We start from the raw sequence: 22,732 nt of genomic DNA on the forward strand, positions 1-22,732 counted from the left end.
GATACGCTTCCGATTAAATTTCCATTTCCGGAATCTATTTCCGATACGAACAATATTTAATATTTCCGATTCCGGAATTAATTTCCGTTTCGAACAAATATTTAATATTTCCGTTTCCGGAATTATTTTCCGATTCCGGCAATATTTCCGATTCTGACAATATTTCCGTTTCCGGCAATATTTCCGATTCTGGTAATATTTCCATTTCCAATAATATTTTCCGATACGTACCATGTTTCCGTTTCCGGCAACATCTACGACTTGGATAATATTCATATTTCCGATACGATCCATATTTCCGTTTCCGGCAATATCATCGTTTCCGGAGTATTCATTTCTTGCCTGTGACGATCTTAGCTCCCACTGAAACCAAGATCCGTCGGTTCCGAATATTCATAGATGGAGTATTTAATGCCATTAAATACTTGATCCGTTTACGTGCTATTTGTGTGACCCTACGGGTTCAGTCAAGAGTAAGCTGTGGATTAATATCATTAATTCCACTTGAACTGAAGCGGCCTCTAGCTAGGCATTCAGCTCACTTGATCTCACTGAATTATTAACTTGTTAATTAATACTGAACCGCATTTATTAGACTTAACATAGAATGCATACTTGGACCAAGGGCATTATTTCCTTCAGTCTCCCACTTGTCCTTAGGGACAAGTGTGCATTTCCTAATTCCTTTGTCGCTCGATGCTTGCTCTTGAACATAAGGTAAGAGTTGTCATCCTTATTATGTCCAGAGGTGTTCCTCGGTTTCAGAGTTCAACTGATCAAATAAACAGATAATCATAGCCTATGATTCATCCGAGCACGGCCATGCATTTCACAGTTTCTAGCTCTCCGAGTGGCCTTGTACAACTTTTAAGCATCTCATCCCGATTTATGGGAGGACAATCCCAATCTTGCGATCTTGAGATTAGACTTCGTTTGATAGGTGATTACCTGAGCGTTGCCTTTATAGCCTCCTTTTACGGTGCGACGGTTGGTCAACGTCAAAGCAACCAGTTCTCAAACAAGTAATCTCAAATCACTCAGGTATTGAGGATTTAGTGTCTAATAATTTAATGAAATTTACTTATGACAGACTTTCATCTCTTACAGTAAAGTTTCATAGGTCTTGTCCGATACTAGTCTTCCCAAAGTAAGTATCTATGCAAATGATTATGACATTGCCATGTCCACATAGTTCAAGAAACAGAACTACTAGTCATCTTGCATTCTAATCGTCTAACGTTTTCTATGCGTCCAATTTTATAGAAAACTCCGATTAGGGACCATTTTCAACCTTTGACATTCAAGTTCACTTGATAGACATTTCTTAGTCACAGGACTGGTCCTGACAGTCTATCTTGAATATATCGTCAAGTTGAAGGGACTCATCATTTAATAAACCACGAATTAAATGGAAAAAATGAATTCCTTTCATTTATTGTGAATGATTAACCAATAATGTTTTACAAAGATTTAAACTCTAAAACTTTAAAACATTAAACAGAGACATCAAAGCCATTCTCCAATATGCTTGATTCCCATAGCTGCAGTGTGCGAGTTGTGCTTCGCTTGCGGCAGAGGTTTAGTTAATGGATCTGATATGTTGTCATCAGTTCCAATTTTGCTTATCTCGACTTCTTTTCTTTCAACGAACTCTCGTAGAAGGTGAAATCTACGAAGTACATGCTTGACTCTCTGGTGGTGTCTAGGCTCTTTTGCCTGTGCAATAGCTCCGTTATTATCACAATACAGGGCTATTGGTCCTTTAATGGAGGGGACTACACCAAGTTCTCCTATGAACTTCCTTAGCCATATAGCTTCCTTTGCTGCTTCATGTGCAGCAATGTACTCCGCTTCAGTTGTAGAATCCGCAATGGTGCTTTGCTTAGCACTTTTCCAGCTTACTGCTCCTCCGTTGAGGCAGAAGACAAACCCAGACTGTGATCTGAAATCATCTTTGTCGGTTTGGAAACTTGCGTCCGTATAGCCTTTAACAATTAATTCATCATCTCCACCATAGACCAGGAAGTCATCTTTGTGCCTTTTCAGGTACTTCAGAATGTTCTTGGCAGCAGTCCAATGCGCCTCTCCTGGGTCTGACTGGTATCTGCTCGTAGCACTGAGTGCGTACGCAACATCCGGGCGTGTACATATCATAGCATACATTATTGAACCAATCAATGATGCATATGGAATCCCATTCATTCGTCTACGCTCATCAAGTGTTTTTGGGCACTGAGTCTTGCTTAGAGTCATTCCATGAGACATGGGTAGGTAGCCTCGCTTGGAGTCCGCCATCTTGAACCTATCAAGCACCTTATTGATATAAGTGCTTTGACTAAGTCCAATCATCCTTTTAGATCTATCTCTGTAAATCTTGATGCCCAATATGTACTGTGCTTCTCCTAGATCCTTCATTGAAAAACATTTCCCAAGCCAAATCTTGACAGAGTTCAACATAGGAATGTCATTTCCGATAAGCAATATGTCGTCGACATATAATACTAGGAAAGCAATTTTGCTCCCACTGACCTTCTTGTATACACAAGATTCGTCTGCGTTCTTGATGAAACCAAAGTCACTGACTGCTTCATCAAAACGTATATTCCAGCTCCTGGATGCCTGCTTCAATCCGTAGATTGATTTCTTTAGCTTGCATACCTTTTTAGCATTCTTTGGATCCTCAAAACCTTCAGGCTGTGTCATAAACACAGTTTCTGTTAAAACGCCGTTTAAGAAAGCAGTTTTGACATCCATCTGCCATATTTCGTAATCGTAATATGCAGCGATTGCTAACATTATTCGAATAGACTTTAGCATTGCAACTGGTGAAAAGGTTTCATCGTAATCCACACCGTGGACTTGCCTGTAACCTTTTGCAACCAATCTAGCTTTGAAAACTTCAAGTTTCCCATCCTTGTCCTTTTTCAGTTTGAAAACCCATTTGCTTCCAATGGCTTGGTAGCCATCTGGCAAATCGACCAAATCCCATACTTGGTTTTCAGACATGGAGTCTAATTCAGATTGCATGGCTTCTTGCCATTGCTTGGAGCTAGGGCTCGTCATAGCTTGCTTGTAAGTCGCAGGTTCATCACTTTCAAGTAATAGAACGTCATAGCTCTCGTTCGTCAAAATACCTAAGTACCTTTCTGGTTGAGATCTATATCTTTGCGATCTACGCGGGGTAACATTTCTAGATTGACCATGATTCTCACCAGATTCTTCTAAAGATCTCTGAGTTTCATCCTGAATGTCATCTTGAGCATTCTCTAGAGTTTGTTGTTCGACTCGAATTTCTTCGAGGTCTACTTTTCTCCCACTTGTCATTTTGGAAATGTGATCCTTCTCCAAAAATACACCATCTCGAGCAACAAACACTTTGTTCTCAGATGTATTGTAGAAGTAATACCCCTTTGTTTCCTTTGGATAGCCCACAAGGATACATTTGTCAGATTTTGGATGAAGTTTGTCTGAAATTAATCGTTTGACGTATACTTCACATCCCCAAATCTTAAGAAAAGACACATTTGGAGGTTTTCCAAACCATAATTCGTATGGAGTCTTTTCGACAGCTTTAGACGGAGCTCTATTTATAGTGAGTGCAGCTGTATTTAGTGCATGTCCCCAAAATTCTAATGGAAGTTCGGCCTGACCCATCATTGACCTGACCATGTCTAGCAAGGTTCTGTTCCTCCGTTCTGACACACCGTTCCATTGTGGTGTTCCAGGAGGAGTCAATTCTGATAGAATTCCACATTCTTTCAGATGGTCATCAAATTCATAGCTCAGATATTCACCGCCTCTATCAGACCGCAGTGCCTTGATCTTCTTGCCTAATTGATTCTCTACTTCACTCTGAAATTCCTTGAATTTGTCAAAGGATTCAGACTTATGCTTCATTAGGTAGACATAACCATACCTACTGAAGTCATCAGTGAAAGTGATAAAGTAGCTGAAACCACCTCTAGCATTTGTACTCATTGGTCCACATACATCTGTATGGATTAAACCCAATAGTTCATTTGCTCTTTCTCCAACTTTAGAGAAAGGTTGCTTTGTCATTTTGCCAAGTAAACATGATTCGCATTTACCATAATCCTCTAAGTCAAATGGTTCTAGAATTCCTTCCCTTTGAAGTCTTTCTAAGCGTTTCAAGTTTATATGGCCTAATCGACAATGCCACAGATAGGTGAGATCTGAATCATCCTTTTTGGCCTTTTTGGTATTTATGTTATATACTTGTTTGTCGTGATCTAATAAATAAAGTCCATTGACTAATCTAGCAGATCCATAAAACATCTCTTTAAAATAAAACGAACAACTATTGTCTTTTATTATAAAGGAAAATCCCTTAGCATCTAAGCAAGAAACTGAAATGATGTTTTTAGTAAGACTTGGAACATGGAAACATTCTTCCAGTTCCAAAACTAGCCCGGAGGGCAACGACAAATAGTAAGTTCCTACAGCTAATGCAGCAATCCGTGCTCCATTTCCCACTCGTAGGTCGACTTCACCCTTGCTTAACTTTCTACTTCTTCTTAGTCCCTGTGGATTGGAACATAAGTGTGAGCCACAACCTGTATCTAATACCCAAGAAGTTGAATTAGCAAGTATACAGTCTATAACGAAAATACCTGAAGATGGAACGACTGTTCCGTTCTTCTGATCTTCCTTTAGCTTCAAGCAATCTCTCTTCCAATGCCCCTTCTTCTTGCAGTAGAAGCATTCGGATTCAGAAGTGGGTTGACTGACCTTCCTCTTTGCAGATTTGGCGCCAGTTTGCTTAGTTGGGCTGGCCTTGTTGCCACCTTTCTTAGCATTCCTCTTCTTTCCAGATTTCTTGAACTTGCCCCCACGCACCATAAGCACATCCTGCTTATCACTTTTGAGCGTCTTTTCAGCGGTCTTCAGCATACCGTGAAGCTCAGTGAGCGTTTTGTCCAGACTATTCATACTGTAGTTCAGTTTGAACTGATCATACCCGCTATGAAGAGAATGGAGGATGGTGTCTATAGCCATTTCCTGAGAAAATTGCTGATCCAGCCGACTCATATTCTCAATGAGTCCAATCATTTTGAGAACATGTGGACTTACGGGCTCGCCTTTCTTAAGCTTGGTCTCAAGAATTTGCCTATGAGTCTCGAATCTTTCGACTCGAGCCAGATCTTGGAACATGTTCTTCAACTCACTGATGATTGTGAAAGCATCTGAGTTGATGAACGTTTTCTGCAGATCCGCACTCATAGTGGCGAGCATTAGACATTTCACATCCTTGTTGGCATCAATCCAACGATTGAGGGCTGCCTGAGTGATCCCGTCGCCTGGAGCTTCGGGCATCGCCTCATCTAGGACATACTCCTTTTCTTCCTGCATAAGAACTATTTGCAAGTTCCTTTGCCAGTCAAGGAAGTTTTTCCCGTTCAACTTCTCCTTTTCGAGAATTGATCGAATGTTGAATGAATTGTTGTTTGCCATATTAAAAACTACAATTGAAAAGAATAAACAAATAAATAACCATTCACAGTTTCTCTTAATAAACTTAAATTCTAGCATATATGCATAATTCAATGTTTATTAAGCATTTTATTCAAGTTATGTGTTCCGGCAGGTGTGAATAAAATGATTCCAAGATCCTAAAATCATTGAAGAACTAAGCACAGTTTGTCGACTTAATCCTAGAACATCTTAGGTAAGCAAAAGCCTTTTTCTAATAGTCTAGAAACTATTCTTGGTTGATAGGTACGTCTAAGAACTTATTAGGTAAACCTATCGAATTTGCCACGACATAAAAGGACTCCTTACTTATATCGTTGAGTTTCACCAAAACTAACATGTACTCACAATTATTTGTGTACCTTGCCCCTTTAGGACCAATAAGTAACACCTCGCTGAGCGAAAACTATTACTAGATTGATGTAAAGGATATCCAAGCAAGTGTATATTTTGGCATGGCACCTTTTAACTCAATTTTTAGGTTTGGAACTTAAGGCTCTTACTATGTTGGTTAGATTTTAAGTGAACTAAAATCCTTAATCATGCAACATAATCAAGCTTTTGATCTCATGCATTTTAAGACATATTTAAAACAATAAATAACTTAAAACATGCATAAGATATTTGTGATCTAGTATGGCCCGACTTCATCTTGAAGCTTTGACTTCAAAGTCCGTCTTGAAAATCTCCGTGGGAGGCACCATTTTCTTCAAATAGGATAAGCTATAACTAATTACAACTATTTGATGGTTCGCAGACCATATTTGAATTGAAAAATAACTTTGGTACTTTAGACCAATTACATTCAAATTAATGGTACGCAGACCATATTTTCTATCCTATTTGGGCCATACTAGTCACTTCATAACCTGCAAAACAGTACATATACAATATATACCATTCACCCATTCATTATCATGAATGGCCCACATAGCTGGTTAGTAAAACACATTATGCATCACGTAAACATTTGCAGCAATTAATCAAGGGCACCAATAATCTACCAATTATTCAGTCCTTATTAATTCTAATCGAGTTGTTTTAACCTTAAGGATTTGTAGACCTAATCAAGAGTTTATGACTAAAAAGCGCTCCCACTCAAACCAATAAATTCATATGCTTTACTAATTTTAAACATAAAATTGTATTTCTAGTCTAACCGGAAACATACAAATTTAATTAAAATTTAAAGCTCATATAAATTTATAATTGAATCCAAAAATTTAATTTAATTTCAGTCGCATTTAAATTAATTCATGATTTTAATTTTAGTAAAATAATTAGAATAAATTCCATTTATTATAATTATAATATTCAAAATTAAAATCCAAGAAATTAATTCAAATTATTAATTTTAAAATTAATTAAAATTACGTGAACTGAAATTTTCAAATTAAACATTCAAAACGATCTAATCGAAACGCAAACACCCTACGCGTTGCACGCCCATGGGCCGTACGCACACAGCCATTGCTGGCCATGTGCGCGCAGCCCATGCGCTCGTAGCATAGCTGCTGCTGTCCCAACGCAAGCCTCCGCACAGCGCCCCATCGCACGCGAGCTATCGCTCGCAGTGCGCGCGCGAGATCGCTCGCTGGGCGCGCTGGCTCGCTCGCTGGCGCGCGAGATCGCTCGCTGGCGCGCGAGATCGCTCGCTGGCGCGCGAGATCGCTCGCTGGCGCGCGAGATCGCTCGCTGGCGCGCGAGATCGCTCACTGCGCGCGCGCGAGCCATCGCTCGCTGGGGCGCGAGATCGCTCGCTGGCGCGCGAGATCGCTCGCTGCGCGCGCGCGAGCCATCGCTCGCTGGTGCGCGACATCGCTCGCTGGCGCGCGAGATCGCTCGCTGCGCGCGCGCGAGCCATCGCTCGCTGGTGCGCGACATCGCTCGCTGGGCGGGCGACGTCGCGCGCTGTGCGCGCGAGTGATGCTGTGCGCAGCGCTCGTGGCACGCGAGCTTGCGCTCGCTGCGCGCGAGGCTGCGCGCACTTGTGCGAGGCAGCGCGCGTTGTGGCGCAGCTCGCTTGCTGCCCACACGCGACTGCCTTGGCTCGCCCCTCGCCCATGCCCATACGTTCATTGCTCGTGGCACACGACACAAGGCAGGGCTGCTGCCTTGCGCTCGTGCACTACGCCCTTGCTCATTGCATTCGTGCCGCACGGGCGACGAGCTCCCTTGCTCGTCGTCGCATGCCCGCATTATACAACACCCCTTAAGGGTAACACGAAGCGTCCATTGCTTCGTGCGTGCAAGTTATTTGAACGAATCGCATAAAAATTTAAAATTTATATTTAAAATTAATGACAAATTAATAAATATTATTAATTTCATAATTTTAGGGCGAAAAAATCGAAAATTTATTATCCAATTGATTTCCGATTGATATGGATTCAAGTCTAGGTCATAAAAATTTAAAATTTATCGTAAATTTACAATTTTTATGGTGGTTTTTAATCATAGGTTTCTAATTAAATTACAATTAATTATGAAAATCAAATTAATTCTAAATTATTCTAATTTTCAACAAATTAATCATAATTACAAATTAGATTGCATAATTAACAAGACTAGGCATTCAAACTTGTTAAACATATGCAGTAGGTCAATCAAAAATTCAAGATTTATCAACAGGAATCGCAAATATTTAATTTAACATCTTAAATTTACGAAATTTTGCATCCGAAAAACTAAAACCTTCGAAAAGTCATAGTTAGGCTTCGAATTTGAGAATTCTGGGTTCGGCAGAAAAAAACTTTTTTTGTCAAAATTTTAGAATGCCTTTTACATGCGGAATTGACACAAAAATCACTCGATTTGGATGAGTAACGAAGAAACTGCCGAAAAACTGCGTACGTATAATTAAATAAACGCAATTTGCAATTAATTAACAATTACGAAAATTAATCTCCCCTTTTAATTCTTGCAAATTTGTAATATTTAACCATGTTCATGCAATTTAGATTATGAAAATAATAAGGGGCTCGTGATACCACTGTTAGGTTATGATACATATGACATTTACATAGATCATGCGGAAACAACCATTAACCCAGGAAACATATTATTTACACATAATCATATAGCATAATTAGATGCATACTCTTTGTTGCGTGCCCTCCCTAGCTGCGCCCGAACCGAACAAGAACAAGTCTTTTAGGACTCCAAGTGTCGTCCCTCCGTAGATAGTCCACAGCACGTCCGGATCCGCCTTAAGATTGACCAACTAGAATCGCCCTTAAGGTACTAGAAAATTCGGCACTTTTATGAGCAAGATGTGTTTTAATTTTTTCTCTCAAAAAACTCACTTTTGAATACTTTGAAACTTGTATATAAATTATGACCCCTAGGCCTTTATTTATAGAGTTATGGAAAAGGAATCGTAATCCTAGTAGGATGCGAATTAATTGGAATTAGAATCCTACATGAATTCTATTTAATTAATTTATCCAATTAGGAATAGACATTTAATCATACACTGACTCTTGCAGATTCAGGAATCACGCATGAGCACAAACTCACACACACACGGCAGCCACAAGGACTGCCCATGCGTGCGAGCTGCAGCCCACGCAGCAAGGCCCACGCATCCGTGGCCTTGGCGCGCGCTGGGCTTGTGGCGTGCGTGCTTGCTGGGCGACGGCCTGGCTTCGTGCTGGGCCTTCGTCCGGCAGGCCTCGTCCGATGCTAATTCGTACGATACGCTTCCGATTAAATTTCCATTTCCGGAATCTATTTCCGATACGAACAATATTTAATATTTCCGATTCCGGAATTAATTTCCGTTTCGAACAAATATTTAATATTTCCGTTTCCGGAATTATTTTCCGATTCCGGCAATATTTCCGATTCTGACAATATTTCCGTTTCCGGCAATATTTCCGATTCTGGTAATATTTCCATTTCCAATAATATTTTCCGATACGTACCATGTTTCCGTTTCCGGCAACATCTACGACTTGGATAATATTCATATTTCCGATACGATCCATATTTCCGTTTCCGGCAATATCATCGTTTCCGGAGTATTCATTTCTTGCCTGTGACGATCTTAGCTCCCACTGAAACCAAGATCCGTCGGTTCCGAATATTCATAGATGGAGTATTTAATGCCATTAAATACTTGATCCGTTTACGTGCTATTTGTGTGACCCTACGGGTTCAGTCAAGAGTAAGCTGTGGATTAATATCATTAATTCCACTTGAACTGAAGCGGCCTCTAGCTAGGCATTCAGCTCACTTGATCTCACTGAATTATTAACTTGTTAATTAATACTGAACCGCATTTATTAGACTTAACATAGAATGCATACTTGGACCAAGGGCATTATTTCCTTCAGTATTTTCTTTTCATGTGTTTTTTTTTTTTGGTACGTATACCTGAATACGTGTTGTACCCCTCCAAGTGTTCGTTATTTTTCCGTGCATGTGCGGATAAAATGACGAGCACTTCTGGACAAATTTTTCAGCGAGCAGAGAGATTCGGCGCCCAGGCTTGGGCGCTAAAGATTTCGGCGCCCAGCTCTGGGCGCTGAAAATGGTTTCTGGGCGGATATTTTTTGGTGCGCTAAATGCTTCTTTATTTTTCTTTTTAGACTAACTTTGGAGGCGCTTTTGCAAAGTTTCTTTTTTATTATTCACATTTTATTATTTTTTTTTGCACTTTTCATTTGTTTCCCTTTTTTTTGTTTGTGACTCAAGACGGCTTAAAAGATGGGTTGAATGAGATAGGAGAATTTGTATAGGTGTTGGTCAAGCATGAGGATTATATCTGCTAGGGCTCACAATTTGCAGCTTTGTGCTAGTGTCACGAGTTTACATCAACCAAGGCCAATGAGCAGCATGGGGACGGCTCAAGGGTATATCAACAGGATGTATCCACACAAGTTATATGGTCATTATGCTAATGGTGGTATAAGAGCAGGTTTCGGAAATAAGGGGTATGACGCACGTGTCAATGGCCGTGCGTGGTTTGCGGTTGACAACGAGTTCAAGAACAAGAGTCGAGGTAATGGTTTCTTGGGTCATGGCAATGAGAACATGGATAGGTTAAATGAGCTGAACAGGGACCCCAGAGCGAAGGCGTCTAAGAGCATAAGGATTGGAAAGGGTAGACATCGTAGAATTTTATGATTTGGATTGGTTGACTCAATTCTTTTCCTTCGTTTACTTAGGTAAATGTTGCACTACGGGATAAGTATTCCATGGCTTGCTCTTTTAGCTCTCCCTTTTCTCTTTCTATTTTTTTCTTTTTGCTTGGGATTTCTCCCCAACATAAATCCTTCGAATTTTTCATTTGGGCTAAAAGGTAGATGGTTGTGGTCTTTGAGTCACGAGGCGAGACTAAGTGAGCCTCGTTTGGTAGGCCTATAGTGGACCTTTAATTTTAGTAGGCCTAGGATGGACCTTTAATTTTAGCAGGCCTAGGGTGGACCTTTAATTTTGTCTTACTTTGCAAGCGTATTTAGTCGTTTCTTAAGATGTGCAAATAGCGTAGATTCAAAATGTTGTTTTTACCTTACTGAAATTTAACGAAAGAATTGCATCGAAAATATCCTTTTTGCTTCTTTTTCAGATTCCAGTTTCTCGGATTTTAACTGGAAGTTGTGACTTAGACTCAAACTTTCATTAATCTTTCTGATTATAACCCGTGTATGAATACAAGGAGGTGGCCTAGACTCAAAATAATGACATGGCGTAAGCCTATAATACTTGACCAAGCGACTCTCTGACTTAGGCTAATTGGACCATAACTTTCGTTGGTTGACACTTTAGATTTTAACCCTTGGGTGTTCATTTGTCATGCGCCATTTTGCTTAATGTTGGCAAGGTAGTTAATTGGGGAGATCGAATTTTTATTTTTGCAAGACTAGAATCATTAGTGCGGCTTCTCTCTTAGTGTGTATTGCTTTACCCCAATGGTAGCTTTATGGTATGCCGATTTGGGTATTTTCATGGTTGGTCATGTTGCATTCATGGAAAATCTTTTAGTCCGTACTTAGTAGTATTTCAAGGAGTGAGTGACTCGAGAGGACTATGATAGTCGTGACCTAATGTGATTATAAGCCTTGAGGCCATTAATTTTTTCTTTGCTAATGGTGTTGACACCTTAGGTTCACTTTGGGGGTTGTGCGACTATGTGGGAATGATTTTCAGAATGTGACTGTTTCCATTTTGCAAATACTATAATATATTCTTTTTATTGGTGAGAGAGAGTATTGAGGTCGTAGACTCTTAGCAAGGGATGACAATTACATATGGGTGCTTTATTGATTTAAATGTTAGAAAGGGAGACTCAATATGGTTTAACCTTTTAATTTGCAGAACGACACCAAGCATTAGGACCGATTCTATGGATAAGACAACCAAGACTTAGGATTTAGATTGTACTTTGGCATAGCCTAGTCTAGACTCGGATTTACTTTTTATTTGAACATTATTTTTTGAAGACTTTATTCGAACACCATTTTTTTTGAATTCTTTGCCCATGTGACATTCAAGGTCGTTTAATTAGCATGCTCGGTTTTGGTGCCGAGCATTGTCGTCGTAGGAGGCCTAACAACGACACAAAGAGTTATTTTATTTTTCACAAGTCGCTTTTTAGAATCGAGTGCCTTTCATACGCTCTCGCAGCAATTTTTACAAAAAGTTTCTTTTTTGCTACGTATATTTTTTATGCGCGGGCACCGAGGCTGCTGTGCCTGACCAAAAGGCCAGGCAGCAACTTCAGCGCCCAGCAGTGGGCGTGGGAAGTTTCGGCGCCCAGCCAGGGGCGTTGAAAATGCGTCCCTGGCTGGTTCTCGTTTTCAGTTTTCGTCTACTTTTGTTTTTGCGACTTTAAATTTGCGTGCTTGCCCTATAACGTCCTTTACGCGTTGTGCAGCGTTTGTGGGATTCGTTACGGCCATCCCGAGCGTCGCTTATTTTTGTGGCGATCGTTCGGGCTTGCGGAACACGTATTTTGGTATAACTCTTTGGCCAATTGGTTCATGAATGTTTGGACAATTTTTAAGGTCGTTGGTTTACTATCATTATTTGTCTAGCATTATTCATACGCACAATCATAACATAGTCACATAGTTCGCTACATATAACTACATTACAAACATGGATTTGAAACTTAAATATGTCACGTAGTTTATGATAGGCTTCTATGGGTAGTATTTGCGCCTGGCTTGGTACCGCTTCTATCGTAGATCCAACACATGCCCCGGTCGAGGTAGTGTCTTCAACAGACGAATTTCGCCCAAGAGGCCAACCTGCAAGTGCAAGCCAAGGGGGCATGCAGGCGAGAGGGATCTAATAAGCGAGCGATTGGGTTCGGGATAGGTGTACTACCTGCACAAGTACCGAGTGGGCAACATGCGCGGCGTATGCACCCCCCTATTGGCGAAAAAAGGTATCCTTAGTCCCAACTCCCGAGGGAGCCGAGATTCGTTATGCGGTTCTGCCCGTTCACATTAATATGCTGATTTTCAGGTCGTCCCAACTTGATGGGGAAATAAACGCGGGTAGGATCGTTTCACACTTCGGCTATTTTGATTACCTACAAGCACGAGTATTTCCTTCACTATCCCTAGTGGAGTCGCCACTGTGAGGGGGTCGAAAAAGCACGAGGCTAATGCATGACCTCGTCCCTCGTGGGTGTGACGATTCTTTTTATTCAATCAAGTGTAATTGGATTTCCTGTGAGTTTACACCCAATTGACTAGTAATATAGGAGTCGCCATTCAGTTTTTAACGACAATGAGAAAAAATGACAAAACCCGGTTATCGTGACATAAAGGGAGTGCAATTATGTTTGACCACGACGGCCGTAGGTTCCCTTGTGATCCCTGGTGTGGGGATCTCTCAATATACACCCGCAAGGTAGAGATTGAGGGTTCGGGGGACTGTAACTACCGAGAGGAGTACTTCGCTCGTCGATAACTCCAGAGGCAGGATATCCTTACTAGCTCAGCATAAATAATTGAAGGGACATGCGTTAACTATTAAACTAATCTGAGTTGATTTTAGCAATATGCAACATATAATACTAATTCGATCGTGATTATCTGATTTAACTAGCATTGAGGGACCTAGCATGATAATCCGATTTCCCAAAAAATATTATATTTGTTAGGCGTGATAGAACAATCAGATTAGGTTAGTTTAACAGTTCATAAAAAGGGCGAGAAAAGCAGTTAAATCATCGAAAAGGGACACATTACGACGCACCCTTGAGAGGTGCGTCACGGTTCTCAGAAAACTAACCACTTTGACTTTGCTATTTCTCCTTTTTATTTAACGAATCTCAATTATGGGACAGGATACGTTCTGTTCGATTTATGGATCGATTACGACAGAACGCGTGAACAATTTCGCAGCGAGAGGCTTAGGCTAAGGGTTGGAGTCAATACTCAGAATATAATTATGTGTTGTGTGTGTTTTCTTTCACGTCGAATTTAGGGGTCTATTTATAGGGAAGAGTTCGTGGAAAGATAGAATTGCAGAGTTCTAATCCACAAAGAATTAGGAAAAAACACGTACCCAGGTATTTTCAGCGCCCAGGCCTGGGCGCCGAAGATTTCGGCGCCCAGAGCCAGGCGTTGAAAATAGGGTCTGGGCAGTTTTCTTTAGTCAGATTCGGATTCCTGAAATCCGTAGAGTTTGAGATTAATTCGAGTCTTTTAGCGCGTATCAATTTTATGATGGAATGCGTCTGGGCCCGTTACGAACTCTAGGCTCGTTAGGATTTTAATTAATACGTAACTCTTATTTCCGAATCTTATTAGGAATAGGATTTTTGCAGTTTTCTATCTCATTTAGGATTTATGTTGGAGTGCAACACCTAATTCTGAAAGGTTTCTATCTTTTATGATTTGCCCCTTTTAGAAGCTACCTTTTACTACAGTTACTATTTTTAGCAAGTTTCCATAAATAGCAGGTTTCGGGTGAAATGAAATGGGGAATTGAGATTCGTTTATTTTATAGGAGATGCGTTGTCAAGTGGAGATTTATGCTTTCATCATCGAACCTTTCCCTTTCAGGAATGGGGACAAAAGTAGGTGTCTACAGTCTGCCTTAAACCATATTGACGCATGACTCGGTAAGGGAAAATATAAATGGGACGAGATAACCCCAACAAGGAAACATAAACCGATACATCAGAACCCCCCGTCATAGTAGTCAAACCCCACCACGGTACCACCCACTTAATAGAACAGATGCCATAAGTAAAAAAGGAGGTCCATTCGGCCTCGTCCTGGCCTTGGTGCAAGTATTTTCGGTTACCCAAGGCTATAGGGCGATAATGTTTAGGATCGGCAGGAGCTTCCAAAAGTCTAAGCCGTTCCACGAGCCAAATCTGCAAAAAAGGGGCACGATCAAAGAAATAATAAAAGAAAACGGTTCCTGGTGCGCAGTTTCAACGCCCAGGACCAGGCGCCGAAAATTCCAGCGCCCAGCCCTGGGCGCTGAAACTCGTTGTGTACGCAAAAAAAAACGTGTATATGTGCGCAAGGATAAATCGATTACCTGCAGTAATAGGGGGCTCCCCTTAAAATGTTCAGATTTGGTATCCTTCTTCAGCTCATCCGCACTCAACAAAGTCTCGGCAACAACCAACGGCATAATAGAATAGCAACTTTCCATCTGGCTAATCAAGGGGATCAACCTTATGTCACCGAACTCACCATTGTTATTCGACAGCAAATAATGATTCAACAAGAAAAATACAAGGGCTCGAATATTCAATTTCCGTTCGGTCATATTCTTACTAGGCCTAAAGTGATGTTTTACAAGTTTTGCCAAGTTAACCTCGTCACCTACAACAATTTCAGCAAACATGTTATCATCTAGTCCTAGGAAAGCCCCTATGGTTGTTTTACCCTCTTCGATGGGGCCAGGAGTAACAGGAGTAGCATTAGTAGGATAACCAAGGATCGCAGCAAATTCATCTGGCAAAGGACATATCTCGTTGCCCCGAAAGGCAAAAACATGATGATCGGAGTCCCAAAAGCTTAGGGCAGCATGCAGAAAGTTATAATCAATATTAATTTGTTGTAAGCATAAAAGTGCCTCTAAGTGGTATTCTTTTAACAAAGCCTTTTATGTGGGAGTAAGGGCCCGTAGCCAACGCCTAACAGTCCGTTGGAGTGAGAAAGTAGGGATCGACATGGCAAAAGCAATGAGTAATTAAAACACAGCAAAAAAGAGAGAAAGAAATTAAGAGTGGTGGAAAATAGGGACGTATCTAGCCCCTATATATAGCTGGACGCACCCAGTGACATCCTGATCCCATTCGGAAACGTGTTAGGAAATCCGAAAGTCAAATATCACCAGGAAAAGACTTTCAGCGCCCACGGCTGGGCGCCGAAATGTTTAACGCCTAGCCTTGGGCGCCGGAAATGCAGCCCAAGGCCCGGATTTCACAAAACGCGGAACGGAAAGGACTTAAAACCGTGTTGCTAAACACGAGGCCCTATTGCAAGTAGGATCAAGCCCAAAGCACCTTTAGCTCCCAAATAAGCAAAAAATAAACATTAAAACTTGGTCGAAACTTAGACTCGTCTTAGAAAATGCTTATGTACACTTTTCAAATCAAAATAAATATCATGGTCATTCTTCGAAACACCAAAAATGTGTGTCGTTAAGTCATTGGTTTTCCAAATAAAAAAATGTTTGTCTGTCAAAGGATTAATCCGGGCCAAGCTAAGACCGGATGTCGCCTGAAAACTAAAGTCGCACTCCAAGGCTTCGCTAAAGTAGCACACTACTATAAAAGGTCGCTCGCACATACGAGCGTGACCCCAAACATGATTACAAGATGCGAAAAACGACCGACGAGCCCCAGTGCTTGGGGGCTCGCAAAAAAATAGACTCCAACAAGGAGCGCACGATCAAAATCACATTCCTGGACTACCCCATACACCATTTCATGTTTGGATATCTAAAAAAAAAAACAGGTTCGACCTCAGAGAAAGGTCGTCATTGACACTTGTGCACGATCCTCTGATCAAAGACCAAGTCGAGCCGTAAAGACTAGCTCAAAATCACGAAAGCAGACGGTCGCAAGACAAAGGTCCATCTGAACATGTTGTCAGCCCACGTTCAGGTTACAACTAAATTCGAGCATCCCTCGAAAGAATTCGCTCTTGCAAGAGTGAATAAAAAGAAATTCTCAAAAGAAATCACAAAGAACAAAAGAAATAGGAACTTGCCCATCTCCAGTTGGCAATATCGCGTCACAAACCACGCGAGTTCCCAAATCGAAAAAACGAATTCAGGGATGTCCACCCTTAGCGGACAGGGCTCGCCCACCTTCAGCGGGCAGGGTCTGCGTCACTAGCCGCGCAGGTCCTCAGTTATCCAAAAATGAAGTCTTCAAAAACAAGATTCGTCCACTTTTTCGGACGGGGCGTCCACCCTTAGCGGACAGGTTCGCCATCTTTAGTCGGCGGGGTCTACGGCGCAAACCACGTAGGTCCTTATTTTCAAATATTCAAAAACAAGATTCGTCCACTTTTTCGGACGGGGCGTCCACCCTTAGCGGACAGGCTCGCCATCTTTAGCCGGCGGGGTCTACGTCACAAGCCGCGTAGGTCCTTATTTTCAAATATTCAAAAACAAGATTCGTCCACTTTTTCAGACGGGGCGTCCACCCTTAGCGGACAGGCTCGCCGTCTTTAGCCGGCGGGATCTACGTCACAAGTCGCGTAGGTCCTTAGTCGCTGCAGCGATAACTTTTTCTGGTTTTCCCTTTTCCAAAAATTAAAAGGATTGGTTTTCCGTTTTTTCCAAAAAAGAGCGATGTGCTGGATTTTCCTTCGTTTTACGTCCCATAAAAACAAGGGGGTTTTCTCGTTTAACTAGCCCTGAAAATGAGAATCTTTAAAAACAATTTTACCTCGTGGTTGGGCTTGGCCAGGCCCAATTACACTTTATAGCTTTGATTTCGAAAACATCTGTAGCTACTCCCAATGACAAAGTGCGGGAGTTCCTACGCCTCTTTAGATACTTCCAATGACAAAGTGAGGGAGTACTCTATACTATCCGTTGACAAATCCTAATGACACGTGAGGGATATGTCGACATTTCAAGTGATGACCCTTAAGTCAAATGTTATCACTCGGGAGCTCGTGAGACCCTCGCAAAACAGGTCACATACACCATGGCTTGTGTGACGCACTCCGTCTAATACTTTGACCATCGTCTCATCCCGAGACTCAGTTAAAGTGGGGGCTAACTGTAGACACCTACTTTTGTCCCCATTCTCGAAAGGGAAAGGTTCGATGATGAAAACATAAATCTCCACTTGACAACGCATCTCCTATAAAATAACGAATCTCAATTCCCCTTTTCATTTCACCTGAAACCTGCTATTTATGGAAACATGCTAAAAATAGTAACTGCCGTAAAGGGTAGCTTCTAAAAGTGGCAAGTCATAAAAGATAGAAACCTGTCAGAATTAGGTGTTGCACTCCAACATAAATCCTAAATGAGATAGAAAACTGCGAGAATCCTATTCCTAATATGATTCGGAAATAAGAGTTACGTATTAATTAAAATCCTAACGAGCCTAGAGTTCGTAACGGGCCCAGACGCATTCCGTCATGAAATGGATACGCACTAAAAGACTCGATTAAGTCTCAAACACTACGGATTTCAGGAATCCGAATCTGACTAAGAAAACAGCCCAGACCCTATTTTCAACGCCTGGCTCTGGGCGCCGAAATCTTCGGCGCCCAGGCCTGGGCGCTGGAAATATCTGGGTACGTGTTTTTTCCTAATTCTTTGTGGATTAGAACTCTGCAATTCTATCTTTCCACGAACTCTCCCCTATAAATACAGCCCCAAATTCGACGTGAAAGGAACACATAATTATATTCTGAGTATTGACTCTAAACCCCTAAGCCTAAGCCTCACGCTGCGAAATTGTTCACGCGTTCTGTCGCAATCGATCCATAAATCGAACAGAACGTATCTTGTCCCATAATTTGAGATTCGTTAAATAAAAAGGAGAAATAGCAAAGTCAAAGTGGTTAGTTTTCTGAGAACTGTGACGCACCTCTCAAGGGTGCGTCGTAATGTGTCCCTTTTCGATGATTTAATTGCTTTCCTCGCCCTTTTTATAAACTGTTAAACTAACTAAATCTGATTGTTCTATCACGCCTAACGAATATAATATTTTTGGGAAATTGGATTATCATGCTAGGTCCCTTAATACTATCTAAATCAGATAATCGCGATCGATCTAGTATTATATGTTGCATATTGCTAAAATCAACTCAGATTAGTTTAATAGTTAACGCATGTCCCTTCAATTATTTATGCTGAGCTAGTAAGGATATCCTGCCTCTGGAGTTATCGACGAGCGAAGTACTCCTCTCGGTAGTTACAGTCCCCCGAACCCTCAATCTCTACCTTGCGGGTGTATGTTGAGAGATCCCCACACCAGGGATCACAAGGGAACCTACGGCCGTCGTGGTCAAACATAATTGCACTCCCTTTATGTCACGATAACCTGGTTTTGTCAGTTTTTCTCATTGTTGTTAAAAACTGAATGGCGACTCCTATATTACTAGTCAATTGGGTGTAAACTCACAAGAAATCCAATTACACTTGATTGAATAAAAAAGAAGCGTCACACCCACGAGGGACGAGGTCATGCATTAGCCTCGTGCTTTTTCGACCCCCTCACACACCGTAAAAGGAGGCCATAACGGCAACACTCGGGTAATCACCTATCAAACGAAGTCTGATCTCAAGATCGCAAGATTGGGATTGTCCTCCCATAAATCGGGATGTAACGACATCTTATATGTTACATTGTAATTAATTATATTTAGCCCCATGTATTGTTGGGCTTAGGTTTACGATTAGTGGCAAAGTAGCTTGTGTATATATACGCTTAACTCATACTATGAAATGGCTAAGGAAACATATTTCCCAAAATCTATCATGGTATCGGAGCTAGCCGTCTAGCAAACCCTAATTTTTTTCCCCCAAATTTATCTCATACAATTACCATTGTTGCCTTATGCAATTCGAGAATAATCATTTGTGAACTAATCATTCGCACAACTTGATATATATTCCCTTTGATCTAATTGTTGCCTTAAGCACCTGTTTGATATCTTATTTTTTTACCCCACGCACTGTACCTAAGAATCTTGCTGCTACCTTATTTCTCCTTTATCACCATGGGTGATGATGATAAAACCCAGTCACCTTTTTATCTTGGTTCCGGTGATCAGCCCGGAAATTACATCACCAATGCTATTCTTAAAGGTGACAATTTCGTAGCTTGGTCCAGATCTATCAAACTTGCCTTGAAATCCCGTCGTAAGTTTGGGTTCATTGGTGGCACAATCACGAAGCCGACTGACCCGGCTAAACTTTCTGATTGGGACGCAGTTAACTCGATGGTGGTCTCTTGGTTGACCCGTACTATTGATTCCAAAGTCGCATCGTCGATCCCGTATCACGAGGAGGCTCCTCCCCTTTGGCTCAAATACATGAAGGCGAATGGTCCTCGCATACAACAACTACGTGCGGCAATTACCAATTGTAAACAAACAAAAGGTATGTCGATTGATGATTATTATAATCGACTGATGGATCTTTGGGATGACTTGTCTCGGTTGAAGCCTTTGCATTCATGTACTTGTGGGAATTGCTCCTGTGATTTGGCAGGAAAGTTTGCTTGCGATCGTGATGAGGAACGGTTTCACCAATTTCTAATTGGTGTTGATGATGACTTGTATTCAGCACTGAGGACAAATTTACTTTCTCAAAAACCCCCTGCCACTCTTGATGATGCTTATCAGGCATTCATCCAGGAGGAAAATTCTCGTGATATTGCCCGTGAGAAAGTTGTGTTATAGGGTGTCTCTGCCTTCGCTCTTCAAGCCGATCGTCCAAATCCATCTTTTGATCGTCTAGATAAGACAAAATTATTTTGTTCTCATTGCAAACAAAAGGGGTATGTTTATTTCGTACGACGCGCTTCCGATTAATTTTTCGATTCCGGAATTCATTTCCGATTCAGACAATATTTAATATTTCTGATTCCGGAATTAATTTCCGTTTCGAACAAATATTTAATATTTCCGATTCCGGAATTATTTTCCGATTCCGATAATATTTCCGATTCCGACAATATTTCCGTTTCCGGCAAAATTTCCGATTCCGGCAATATTTCCATTTCCGATAATATTTTCCGATACGTACCATGTTTCCGTTTCCGACAACTTCTACGACTTGGATAATATTTATATTTCCGATATGATCCATATTTCCGTTTCCGGCAATATCATCGTTTCCGGAGTGTTCATAATTTGCCGTTTTGACGATTTCAGCTCCCACTGGAACCGTGATCCGTCGATTTCAAATATGCATAAATGGAGTATTTAATTCCCTTAAATACTTGATCCGTTCACGTACTATTTGTGTGACCCTACGGGTTCAGTCAAGAGTAAGCTGTGGATTAATATTATTAATTCCACTTGAACTGAAGCGGCCTCTAGCTAGGCATACAGTTCACTTGATCACACTGAATTATTAACTTGTATAATTAATTAATACTGAACCGCATTTATTAGACTTATCATTGAATGCATACTTGGACCAAGAGCATTATTTCCTTCACAACCTTTAGCCCTTTCATTGATTCAATCAATTCATGGACATTTAGGTCTCTTTCCTCCGTGTTTCCACGACATATATCCCTCAGATTCTTGATGAGCATATAAGGTTCGTAAGATACAAACCTCTGATGCCAATCATCAGGGATGTTTCTCAGCATGAGACTCATGACCTTCTTGAGATCCGCATCCCAGGCGGCGTGTCTTTCAGGAGTCATGTCTCTTGCACAATAGCTTGGTGTGGGGTAGAACATTGCATACTCAATGCCATTGAGTTTCACTACTTCAACCATCTAATCTTGCCATTCAAGAAAATTAGTTAGGTTCAACTTGGTCATAAGTTTAGAACCCTTGATGATGTTTTGATTGTTGTTTGCCATAGTTAAAACTACAATTGAAAATAATAAACAAATAAATAACCATTCATACTTTCTCTTAATAAACATAAATTCTAGCATACATGCATAATTCAAAATTTATTAAGCATTTTATTCGAGTTTTTGTGTTCCCTCAGGTGTAAATAAAATGAATCCAAGATCCTTAAATCATTGAAGAATTAAGCACATAATGTATTTTTACTCAATTCTAAAATATTTTAGGTAAGCAAATTCTTTGCTAATAGTCTAGAAACTACTCTTGGTTGATAGGTACGTCTAAGAACTTACTAGGTAAACCTATCCCATTTTCCACGACATAAAATGACTCCTTACTTATATCGTTGAGTTTTACCAAAACTAACATGTACTCACAATTATTTGTGTACCTTACCCCTTTAGAATCAATATGTAACACCTTGCTATGGCGGAAAACTATTGCTAGATTGATGTAAAGGTTATCCAAGTAAGCGTTATTTTGGAATGACACCTTTTAACTCAATTTTTTTTTTTTAAGTTTGGAATTTAGGGCTCTTACTATGTTGGTTAGATTTTAAGTGAACTAAAATCCTTAATCATGCAACATAATCAAGCCTCAATCTCATGCATAATATCAAGACATTATTTAAATCAATAAATATCTTAAAGCATGCATAAGATTTAAATGTGATCTAGTATGGCCCGAGTTCATCTTGAAGCTTCAACTTCAAACTCCGTCTTGAAAATGGATTGGAAACTCCATCTTGAATTTCACCATGGGAGGCGCCATTTTCTTCAAATAGGATATGCTATTATTAAACTAATTACAACTATTTCATGGTACGCATACCATATTTAAATAAAAACTTTGGTGCATTAGACCAATTTTACATTCAAATTAATGGTACGCATACCATATTTACTATCCTATTTGGGGCATACTAGTCACTTTAATTTCCATAACCTGCAAAACAATAGATTTACAATATATCATTCATCCATTCATTTATAAATGAATGGCCCACATAGCAAGTTAGTAGAAAAATCAGGCATCACATAAACATTTGCAGCAACTAATTAAAGGTTCCAACAATCTACAACTTATTCAACCTTATTAGTTCTAATCGAGTTGTGTTAACCTTAAAGGAATAAAGACCTAATCAAGAGTTTAATGACTAAAAACTCCCACTAAAACCAAAAATTTACATGCTTTACAAATTTTGAACATAAAATTGTATTTCCTAGTCCAACACGGTAATTTACAAA

The sequence above is a fragment of the Spinacia oleracea genome, chromosome 1 (genome assembly GCF_020520425.1).
Source record: "Spinacia oleracea cultivar Varoflay chromosome 1, BTI_SOV_V1, whole genome shotgun sequence".
Taxonomy (NCBI): domain Eukaryota; kingdom Viridiplantae; phylum Streptophyta; class Magnoliopsida; order Caryophyllales; family Amaranthaceae; genus Spinacia; species Spinacia oleracea.